This window comes from Pristiophorus japonicus, chromosome 23, assembly GCF_044704955.1.
Source record: "Pristiophorus japonicus isolate sPriJap1 chromosome 23, sPriJap1.hap1, whole genome shotgun sequence".
NCBI classification, from domain to species: domain Eukaryota; kingdom Metazoa; phylum Chordata; class Chondrichthyes; family Pristiophoridae; genus Pristiophorus; species Pristiophorus japonicus.
This window is the reverse complement of record NC_091999.1, coordinates 23,378,899-23,391,154: the sequence shown is the minus strand read 5'-3', so window position 1 is coordinate 23,391,154 and position 12,256 is coordinate 23,378,899. Positions and strand designations below refer to the sequence as shown.

The 12,256-nt window shown below is 42.9% G+C and overlaps 1 pseudogene; it reads right to left on the bottom strand.

The window, feature by feature from the left end:
* The window catches only part of LOC139235442 (Ig heavy chain C region-like), a 139,246-nt pseudogene that overhangs the window by 48,614 nt on the left and 78,376 nt on the right, over positions 1–12,256 (bottom strand).

The following is a 12,256-nucleotide window of genomic DNA, read 5'->3' as shown; positions in this document are numbered from 1 at the left end:
TGAAGAATAAAGGTGCAGACAGCAGGAAAATGTCTATCAACGGGTCAGGTGGGCAGAACGGTGGCAAATTGAATTTAATCCAGAGGTTTGTGAGGTAATGCATTTGGGGAAGGTTGACAAGGAAAGGGAATACACATTAAATGGTTCACTGAGAAGTGTCGAGGGACAAAGAGACGTTGGAGTGCATGTCCACAGATCCCTGAAGTTAGCAGTACAAGTAGATAAGGTGATTAATAAGGCATAATTAAAGCTTGCATTTATTAGCCGCGGCATAAAATTCAAGAGCAGGGGGGGCTTATGCGTCAACTGTATAAAACACTTGCTAGGCCACAGCTGAAGTATTGTGTGCAGTTCTGGTCACCGCATTGCAGGAAGGAGATGATTGAACTGCAGATTTACGAGCATGTTGCCGGTAGTGGGGAATATTAGCCACGAGGACAGATTGGATAGGCTGGATTTGTTTTTCTTGGAACAGAGGGGAAACTTCATTGATGTGTATAAAGTTATGACGGGCCTAGATATAGTGGATAGAAAGGGTCTATTGCCATTAGCAGAGGGATCAACAACCAGGATACATCAATTTAAAATAATTAAAAGTTTTAAAGGGGATTTGAGGGGAATTTCTTCATGCAGAGTGTTCTGGAACTCACTGCCTGAAAGGATGGTAGAGGCAGAACACCTCACCACATTTAAAAAGTACTTGGATATGCACCATAGGTGCCGTAACCTGCAGGATTACAGACCTAGAGCTGGAACGTGTGATTAAGCTGAAAAGCTTCTTGTTGGTCGAGGGCCTCCTTCCGTGCTGTAAGCTTCTATGAATCTATGAGTCTATATGATCGAATTTCTGAACAGATTGAGTGATTGCATGATTGACGTGTGATTTTAGCCATGCAATTATTGAAGGGATATTCTGAGTCATTAAATGGATGGCAATCAGTGAACGATAAACGGTTGTAGTCACGAAGTTGCACCTAAAACTCCTTGGCCTGTTCTCACTGTCCTGCTCCTCATTCATTGCTTTAGTCCGCCCACGCTCCTTCACTTTCGCTGTTCCTGCTTCCCTTCCTCAAACATTATTCAAATCTTAACAGATCAATCTCTGCCGACAGGTCACTGAATCATTCCCATCGCGAGGCTGAAATATGATCAAAATAAATAAACATCAAGGAGGAGTGATACTTAATGTTACTGTTTTCTTTTCTGTCTATTTCCTGCAGCTAACTTGGTGATAATTGTGATCCTGTCCCGAGGAAAGTGCGGTCTTGCCAGATGTATCACTTAGTACCTGCTGTCCATGGCAGTGGCAGATCTCCTGGTCATTATCACCGCTGTGATATTAAACCGGATCATTGGAATTTATTTTCAATTTAGTCTGCTGTCCACTACTCCAGGCTGTACTATAACATCTATCCTAATTTATGTAGCCACGGATAGTTCCATCTGGTTAACAGTCGCTTTCACCTTCGATCGATTTGTGGCGATATGATGCCAGAAACTGAAAACAAAATATTGCACTGAGAAAAGTGCAGCTCTGATTATAGTCATGGTCGGTGCCCTGGCTGTTTAAAAAAACATCACTTCTTATCTCACTTATGAACCTATGTTCATAACTGACAATGTCCCATGGTTATGTAACATCAAAGTAATATTTTATCGTTCTCCTCTATGGATAGTATATGAATGGCTTGACAGAATTTTAACGCCATGACTTTCTCCTGATATTGCTGCTCAATGCTCTGACCGTCAGACATATTCTAGCGACGAGCAGAGCCCGCAGAAGGCTCCGGGCCCACAGCAATGGAGAGAATCAAAGCGACCCAGAGTTGGAGAGCCGGAGAAAATTAATCGTTTTACACTTTACCATCTCGGGCAGTTTCATCCTATTATGGACAGTGTACGTTGTAAATTTCTTGTATGTCCGAATTACAAAGAATAATTATTTCTCAGGTTCCAATTTCAAAGACCCAAAATGTATTCTCCAAGAAACCGGAAATAGTCTTCAGCTTTTGAGTTCCTGCACAAACACGTGTATTTATTCAGTGATCCAGAGTAAATTCAGAGAGGAGTTAATGGATGCGCTGAAATATCCAATGAATCTCATTATAAAATTAATCAAATTATAAAAATGTATTTTCGTGTTAATTCTGCATTACATCACACCCAGTGGGCCATCCTGTCCTGTCAGTTCTGAACCAGCTTTGTCCAGCTCCATCAGCCCCAATAACATGGCCCATCTCGACATCCAAGTCTGAGAAATTGAATATCTCGACATCCACATGCGCGATATCGTACATCTTGACATCCATGTGTGAGAAATCGTACAACTGATTTGCGTGTAATTAAGATTATATTTTAATCAGAGGGCCCTTTTTCAGTACTGCCGGCGGTTTGTTTCCTCAGAGTAGTATTATCAAACCAATGCTAACAGATACTTTTCCATTCTATCGTGCTCTCATGAATCACCATCGGCTCACTGCATTACAACAGTGACTACACTTTCAAAAAGTATTTCACTGGCTGTAAAGCGCTTTGAGACATCCACTCGTTGTAAAAGGTGCTATATAAATCCAGTACTTTCTTTCTTTCCTTCTTAGAGTCAGGATTATGCGACTATGTGACAACCAGTTGTTATCCTGTAGAGACCGCTCTGAATATCCTTGATCCATAACTCTCAGGACTATTGCGAGTGGTGGATCATGGCAGCAGTCTCTGTGATCCTGCGAAAAATAGAGACAAAATTTACAGTCACTTGGACAAGTATGGATTAATTAAAGGGCGCCAGTATGCAGTTGTTAAAGGTAAATTGTGTTTAAATAACTTGATTGAGTTTTTTTACGTTGGTAACAGAGAGAGTAGTTGAGGGCAATGCGGTTGATGTGGTATACATGAACGTCCAAAAAGTCGAAGTGCCAGCTAATACGTTTGCCTGCAAAGTAGAAGCCCATAGAGTAAGAGGGAAAGTTGCAGCATGGGTACCAAATTAGCTGAATGACAGGAAAGAGGGATTAGTGATGAATGGAATGTGTTTCTGACTGATATCAGTGTTACCCAGGAGTCTTTATCAGGAACGTTGCTTTTCTTGATATATATTAATGAATTGGACTTGGGTGTACTTGTCTCAATTGCAAAATTTACAGACGACACAAAACTTAGAAGTATGGTGAACATTGACGCGGACAGTGATAGACTTCAAAAGGGCACCGCAGGCTGTTGGAATGGGCGGATCCGTGGCAGATGAAATCCAATGCAGAAAAGTGTGAAGTGTAACATTTTGGTAGGAAGAACGAGGAGAAGCAGTATAAATTAAAGGGTACAATCCTAAAGGGGGTGCATGAACAGAGAAACCTGGGATACACGTTCACAAATCGTTGAGAGTGGCAGGTTGAGAAAGCAGTTAAAACAACAATCGCCATCCTGGGCTTCATAAATAGAGGCATAGCGTACCAAAGCATGGAAGTTAAGATAATCCTCTATAAAACACTGGTTCGTGCTCAACTGGATGTTGTATCCAATGCTGTGCATCACACTTTAGGAAGGATGTGAAGGCCTTCGAGAGAGTGCAGAAAAATTAGAACAATGGTTACAGGGATGAGGGATTAAATTTACGTGCATAGACTGGAGAAGCTGGAGTTGTTCTCTGGTGCAGTGAACCTTGAGAGGACATTTGATAGAGGTGTTCAAAATCATGAGTGTTCGGGACAGAAAAGACAGGGCGAAACTCTTCCCATTGGAGGAAGGTTCGAGAACAAGAGGACACAGATTTAAGTGGACTGGCAAAAGAACCAAAGGTGACTTGAGGAATAACTTTTTTATGCAGCGAGTGGTTATGATCTGGAAAGCACTGCCTGAAAGGATGGTGGTGGCAAGTTCAATCGTAGTTTTCAAAAGGATGTTGGATAGCTAACTAAAGGGGAAAAATGCAGGGCTATGAGGAAAAGGTGGGGAGTGGGAATAGCTGAGGTGCTCTTGCAGAGTGCGGACGGGGGCTCCACAGGCCGAAATGTGTCAATTTATGCTTTACCCATTCTATGATTCTATGATCCTGCACCAGCCACAATATAATGATATGATGGTACGATATGGGCGCTATTACAATGTCACGAACAACACCTTAAAATTTAAATTCTATTTCCCATTGCAAGCTGCTATACTCAGTAAAGTGAGCAACTGTTTGGCAGGGAGGTATAACAGAAAGTAAAGAAGCATTGCATGCAATTCTTCTCCTGGTAAAAGGCACCAAATTCTTTAATTGGGTAACAGCATTTGATGGAGTGGAGGGTAGCCAATGTAACCCCACTTTTTAAAAAAGGAGGGAGAGAGAAAACAGGGAATTATAGACCGGTCAGCCTGACATCGGTAGTGGGTAAAATGATGGAATCAATTATTAAGGATGTCATAGCAGTGCATTTGGAAAGAGGTGACATGATAGGTCCAAGTCAGCATGGATTTGTGAAAGGGAAATCATGCTTGACAAATCTTCTGGAATTTTTTGAGGATGTTTCCAGTAGAGTGGATAAGGGAGAACCAGTTGCTGTGGTATATTTGGACTTTCAGAAGGCGTTCGACAAGGTCCCACACAAGAGATTGATGTGCAAAGTTAGAGCACATGGGATTGGGGGTAGTGTACTGACATGGATTGAGAACTGGTTGTCAGACAGGAAGCAAAGAGTAGGAGTAAATGGGTACTTTTCAGAATGGCAGGCAGTGACTAGTGGGGTACCGCAAGGTTCTGTGCTGGGGCCCCAGCTGTTTACACTGTACATTAATGATTTAGATGAGGGGATTAAATGTAGTATCTCCAAATTTGCGGATGACACTCAGTTGGGTGCCAGTGTGAGCTGCGAGGAGGATGCTGTGAGGCTGCAGAGCGACTTGGATAGGTTAGGTGAGTGGGCAAATGCATGGCAGATGAAGTATATTGTGGATAAATGTGAGGTTATCCACTTTGGTGGTAAAAACAGAGAGACAGACTATTATCTGAATGGTGACAGATTAGGAAAAGGGGAGGTGCAAAGAGACCTGGGTGTCATGGTACATCAGTCATTGAAGGTTGGCATGCAGGTGCAGCAGGCGGTTAAGAAAGCAAATGGCATGTTGGCCTTCATAGCAAGGGGATTTGAGTACAGGGGCAGGGAGGTGTTGCTACAGTTGTACAGGGCATTGGTGAGGCCACACCTGGAGTATTGTGTACAGTTTTGGTCTCCTAACCTGAGGAAGGACATTCTTGCTATTGGGGGAGTGCAGCGAAGGTTCACCAGACTGATTCCCGGGATGGCGGGACTGACCTATCAAGAAAGACTGGATCAACTGGGCTTGTAATCACTGGAGTTCAGAAGAATGAGAGGGGACCTCATAGAAACATATAAAATTCTGACGGGGTTAGACAGGTTAGATGCAGGAAGAATGTTCCCAATGTTGGGGAAGTCCAGAACCAGGGGTCACAGTCTAAGGATAAGGGGTAAGCCATTTAGGACCGAGATGCGGAGGAACTTCTTCACCCAGAGAGTGGTGAACCTGTGGAATTCTCTACCACAGAAAGTTGTTGAGGCCAATTCACTAAATATATTCAAAAAGGAGTTAGATGAGGTCCTTACTGCTAGGGGGATCAAGGGGTATGGCGAGAAAGCAGGAATGGGGTACTGAAGTTGAATGTTCAGCCATGAACTCATTGAATGGCGGTGCAGGCTAGAAGGGCCGAATGGCCTACTCCTGCACCTATTTTCTATGTTTCTATGTTTCTAATGTCCTTCTTAATTAGCACAATTTAAACCAGCACAGGGAACACTTACCACAACCTACCTGCGATCGAGATTATTCTGGTGAAATACATCGGCTATTATGAAGGTAATATATTTTGCCAGAGACGTTTCACTGCAGATCTCTAAATTGTGACTAAGTTTACCGGTTTAACCATCTCTGGGCTGCAGATGACTGGACCTGCAGTTTATTAACGTGCCCTGGCACTCACAGTGATGGAACTCAGTTCAACCCTCATACAGAACCTCCCGCCACTTTGTAGATCTTGGCTCCGACTGCTGAAGTCGTATATAACGGCGGGCAGATTCTGCCACATTGGTTCCTGTGAGCCGACACACACTGAGATGGACCCAAAGGACAGTATCCTGTATGAAGGGCTCACAATAAACTGATTTCTTGATACTCGTGGCAATGTCCTGCAGAGCCAATCAATTGGGCAGGTTGAGTATCTTAGCGACATGCACGAAGCAGAAGCCAACTGGTTGCAGCTAAAGTTAATTGTGAGAACAGAATGACAACATTCGCTGGCATCGCCTCGAATCTAGAATCAGAATATTAAGCCTGTGCTGGCACTTTGAAAGAGCTATCGTATTAGTCCCACTCTTTTCCTAAAGCCCTGCAATTTTCTCCTTTTAGATATTTAACTAATTCCCTTCTTAAAGTTAATATTAATTCTTTTCCCCACTCTTTCACGTAGTATATTCCTGATCAAACCTGCATCAATAAATTCGGCCCTTTTCACCTCAGGCTCCTTTTCCAATTTGCTTAAATCAGAAATCAAACATCAGGAAATATGTTTGTCCCTGGTACTAACTTCAACTGAGTTGCGTACCTGGATTCCGTGGATGACGCCATAATCCCTCGCATACATCATAGCACAGTGATTGGCTGTTTCTTCGAAGGTGACTGCCGTATCCGTAGGAGTTGTTCACTGATTTCACGTTGATAGTATCAGAAGGAATGGCGCAGAGCAGGAAGACAGAATCCTCAGGGTGATGTTCAGTGAGTTCAGGGAGATGGTATCAGAAGGAATGGAGCAGAGCAGTGAGAACAAATCTGTGGGTGATGTTCAGTGAGTTAAGCGAGATGGTATCAGAGGGAATAGTGCAGAGCAGACAGAAAGGCAGTCCAGGGAAGAGGTGACAGCGGGTCGTGTTTAACGTGAGATCATGCACTTTGGCAGAAAAAAATCAAAGAGACAGTTATTATTTAAATGGAAAAAGATTGCAAAGTGCCGCAGTTCAGCGGCACCTGAGGGTACTTGTGCATGAAGCAGAAAAGGATGATATGCAGGTACAGCGAATGATCAGGAAGGCCATTGGCATCTTGGCCATTATTGTGAAGAGAATGGAGTATAAAAGCAGGGAAGTCTTGCTACAGTTATAAAGGATATTGGGGAGGCCACACCTGGAACTGTGTGCGGTTTTGGTTTACATATTTATGAAAGGATATACTTGCTTTGGAGGCAGTTCAGAGAAGGTTCACTCGGATGATTCCGGAGATGAGGGGGTTGACTTATGAGGAAAGGTTGAGTAGTTTGGGCCTCGACTCATTGGAATTCAGAAGAATGAGAAGTGATCTTATCGAAATGTATCAGATTATGAGGGGGCTTGACAAGGTGGATCCAGAGAGGATGTTTGCACTGATGGGGGAGATTAGAACTGGAGGGCATGATCTTAAAATATGGGGCCGCCCAATTAAAACAGAGATGAGGAGAAATTTCCTCTCTAAGAACGTTGTAAATGTCTGGACTTCGCTGCCTCAGAGAGCCGTGGAAGCTGGGACATTGAATAACCTTAAGATAGAAATAGACAGTGTTTTAAACGATAAGGGGCTATGGGGAGCAGGCAGGAAAGTGGAGCTCAGTCCATTATCATAACCGCCATGAATGGCAGAGCAGGCTCGAGGTGCAGTATGGCCTACTCCTGTTCCAATTTCTTATATTCTTATGTTTTTATGTATGTTCCTCATAATGGAGAACGGTTGGCAGTGATAACCCTACGCATTTCTGTCCGTATGGACCATATGCATTCAGGTGACCTTTAAAGAGTTGAATCGTAAACGAAACTTACATTCTACGAATGCCCTCCCAGAGAGGAGGATGTCAATCATATATTTGGGTAGAACAAAACGACAATGATTTTACATCAGAAATTGATATTGCCCGTGCATCACACATTTTGTATGTAGGTGCCCAACGGGCACAAAGCTCCAAATGTACCTGCAGATGCCGCGTGAACTCTCATCTCCTCTCTGTCAAAGAAAATCTCTCCACCTGTCGTCTCTTTCTTGGCTTTCTATATGTGTATAACAGAAACATTGGAGCGCGTGTCTGTGTGTCAGTTCGGCCCCAGTTTTTGGGAATCATTCCAAGAGTTTGTGCTCTCTAGTGTGTCTGGAAGTGTTTGATGGGACAGTATAGAGTGAGCTTTAATCTGTATTTAACCAGTGCTGCTCCTGACCTGGGTGTGTTTGATGGGACGGTGTAGAGGGAGATTTATTCTATATTTAACCCGTGCTGTACCTGCCCTGGGAGGGTGTGGTGTGCAAGTGTAGATGGAGCTGTTCTCTGTATCTAACCCGTTCTGCACCTGCCCTGGGAGTTTTTGATGGGACAGTGCAGAGGGAGCCTTACTCTTTATCTAACCTGTGTTGTACCTGCCCTGAGAGTGTTTGTTAGGACAGTGTAGAGGGAGATTTGCTCTGACACATACTATACTGTATCGGACTATGGTGCATCAGAGGCCTGCTCTTTAATATAACCTGGCACGTGAAAGGCCATAATATTAGAGGAGACCGCCTGGTCACTGTGCAGTCATTCCGCCTCTGGTGCATGATGTTACAAGGCAGGGGAAAATGTGCCGTCACTCTGATGGGACACTAGGTGGCGCAGTGGCTCCTTAACCGAAGGGACTTGGATTCAAAAACATCAGGATAGGACGCGGGAAGAATAAATTTCATGGAAATAAAACAACGTGTGATAGGGAAATAGAACAGTGTGAAGGAGCCTTGGAGTAAAGAGTTCAGCAAAGTCCAAATTATTCCATTTGCCATTGCAGTTTTATTAACAATTTCACAGAGAACAATTTACAGAGAAGGTTTTCAAATGTTCACACAAATTGAATATAACAAATGAGCGTCACATTAATACCAGAACACAGTCGGTCTGAGCTGCCAGCTATTTGTACAACTCTAACAGACATCAGGGAGAGAGAAACAGATGTTCAACACCAAGGGAAGTGAATAATTGTGAATCATGAATGATAAAAGTGACTTATGTACACATGAGATATTCAAACAATTGTTTGACTCCGAGATACATTTACATTATAGCCACGGTTATCTCACACATTTCAAACAGAGAAATGAAAAAATTGAAGGCAATTTACTCCGGGAATCACCAAGAGGACATAATTTATTTTCAAGACACAGTTAACAACCAGAGGAGAAAAATCCCCGGCGGCCGAAATTCAGTCAATCACTTGACCTGTAAAAGAGGGATAAAAGTTTGAAGCAGCGTTTTAGTGGTTTGGGGCATTAATTTCAGGGTTGTTATCAATGAAACATTTAGAGATTTGTCAAACCTCTTCAATCAACTCGAACTGAGTGCATTGAATCTTCTCACCTTCACCGGAGTGATGGCAGCGTTGTAGGAAATGTTCAGGAAGATCAAGACGATGAATGTGGAAGCGGTTGACCAGAAGTTGCTGCTCTCGTCCTCATACTCTTCACTCCAGATGTGGTCTGAGGAATCTACGGGATGTAGGGGAGGAAATATATTCAGATCGTTTGTTAACCCAAGATCTCATCTTATTATTACGTATTCTATTTTCTTTTTTTAAGGTGTTAGATTATTCTCTATTTTAATGTTCAATGTATGTCCTGTGTTAAGTTAATCACGCTCAGTAATCTATCTGTGTTTCTAATTCCACAGTCGTTCTTTCTTTATGATTCTTCTATAGTCGGTTTTGGAAAATATGACAGTTTTCCTTCAATGTCACAGGCTAATTGATTTTGCATCAATTTCATAGGATTTACCATTCGGGAATAGTATGATGTAATATCGGGGGAACTATACTGAATGATATCGATTAATTTAACAATAGCTTCAGATAGCTAATTATTCGGAGACTGTCAAAGGGACAGGGTAAGACATCAGATGTGAGTTATAATCTGGATTAATTTGTGGTAGTCAAGGTTCTGAACATAATTAATTTGCATGAGTTTCCAACTAAGAACTTTGATTCAGTTTGCGTTCAGGACCAGAATATAGGAATGTTAGATATTATGGTATCAGAAATGATTTATTTAATACAATCGTTGCAGACTGTCTGTTCAAAGAATTTATTTTAATTCTATATTCGTCTGTTACCTGACGTATTTTTTGCACTTTAGTGTTTGTGTTTGTGTGTATGACGATCTCTTCTTTTGATGTTGTCTGTGTTTGTGTGTTGATGTATGTTGATATGTAAGTTTGAATTTTTTTAATGTGTCATTCCATATATTTATATTTATGTGTAAGTGTTTGTGTATTTTTGTAAGATTGTGTATGTTTACATGTAAGCCTTTACGTGTATATATGCAATTGTTTGTGGTTATGTTTAAATATGTCTATTCTTTGTAAGTACGTTCATGTGCGTGTTTTAATGTGTTTGTGTATGGTTATGTGTACGTGTTGTGTATGTTTATGGGTAACAATGTGTGCATTTATGTGTAACTGTGTGTGTTCGCATGTAAATGTGTGTGTGTTATGCGTTAGTTAATTTGTGTTGAATATGTGTTTATGCAAGTGAAAGTGTGTGTGTTTGTGTGTGTGTGTGTGTGTGTTAGTGCTTCTGTTTTATTTAACGGTGTGTTTATTTTTGCTGTCATATTAATGGTGCTGTGGTTCTGAAAATGACGGTGTGTATTATATTCTGGGTATGCGTAATATCTTGTGTCAGTGTGTCAATGTGTGTGTTTATGTGTAAGTCGCTGTGCGTTTATGTGTAAATCCGTGTTGTGTTTATGTGTAAGTGTGAACTTCCACAAAAACATACACTACTAACGTTTCCACGCATTCTTCCTCGCTCTGTGTAAATGTGTTCATTGTGAGACACAATGTGACATCAGCTGACGGAATGCAACAAATGAATCGATGGGCATCTCTCTCTGGTGACATTGAGGGGTACAATGATTTAACAATTGCCCTTTGCCCTCTCGCTTGTGCGGAAGTCGGATACATTGGGTTAACAATTGCAGATTCCCCTCACTATGCTGGGGTAGTGGGCGGGACAGTTAGTTAACAATTGCCCTTTCCCCTCTCTCTGGTGGGGGAGAGGGTTTACATCATCAAAGGCAGTCCCTCGCAATCAAGGAAGAATTGCTTCCACTCTTAGCCTGATTTCTTACGTGGCTGTACAGTCCAATAGGGAACCACAGTCTCTGTCACAGGTGGGAAAGACCGTGGTTGCGGGAAGGGGAAGATTTTACACGTTTGCCGCACGTTCCTTCCACTGCCTGCGCTTGATGTCTGAATGCTCTCGGCGACGAGACACGAGGGGCTCAGCGCCCTCCCGGATCTACTTCCTCCCTTCCTCCATTTAGGACGGTCTTTGACCAGGGACTCTCAAGTGTCAGTGGGGATGTCGCACTTTATCAGGGAGGCTTTGTGGTCCCTTATAACGTTTCCCCTGCCCACCTTTGGCTCATTTGCCATGGGCGAGTTCCGAGTCGAGCGCTTGCTTTGGGAGTCTCGTGTCTGGCATGCAGACAATGTGGCCTGCCCAGAGCAGCTGATCAAGTGTGGTCAGTGCTTCGATGCTGGGATGTTGGCCTGCACGAGGACGCTAATTTTGGCGCGTCTGTCCTGCCAGGGAACTTGTAGAATCTTGCAGAGACGGAGTGAAGTTACAGTGCATTAACAATTGCCGTTTCCCCTCACTCTGGTGGGGCAGTGGGAAGCACAGTGGGTTCAGAATTGCCATTTCACCACTCTTTTGTATGGCAATGGTCTTACAGTGGATGAATAATTGCCCTTTCATCTCTCTCTGGTGGTGTAGTGGAAGGTACAGGGGGATAACAATTTCCATTTCACCTCTCTCTGGTGGGGCGATGGGAGATTCAGTTCGTGTTCGTGTGTGGACCTCATTTCAGATCCCAGAGTGTGCGATGCTGCCAAAAAAAATTGTCCCCAAATCTGAAGGGATGGACAACACGAGAAACAAGGGCACCGAAATATAAATGTACAGCATTTGTTTATCGGGAAATAGAACTATGCAGATTCTCCCAGTGGGACGAAAGTTGCTGAAATGACTTTGAGGTATCCTGTCATTAAAGAGCTTCTCTTTCTCTCAAACCTGTGGTGTATATGAGCTGAGAGCGCTGAATGTACCAGCTTTGGCCACAAGTCCGACAAATATTCTGCTTCAGATTAACAGCCCGCCCCTTGGCTAAAATAGGAAACAAAATTAATTGAGCGGCTGTGTGTGTAACTCACGATTGGAAGAAAAGGCCT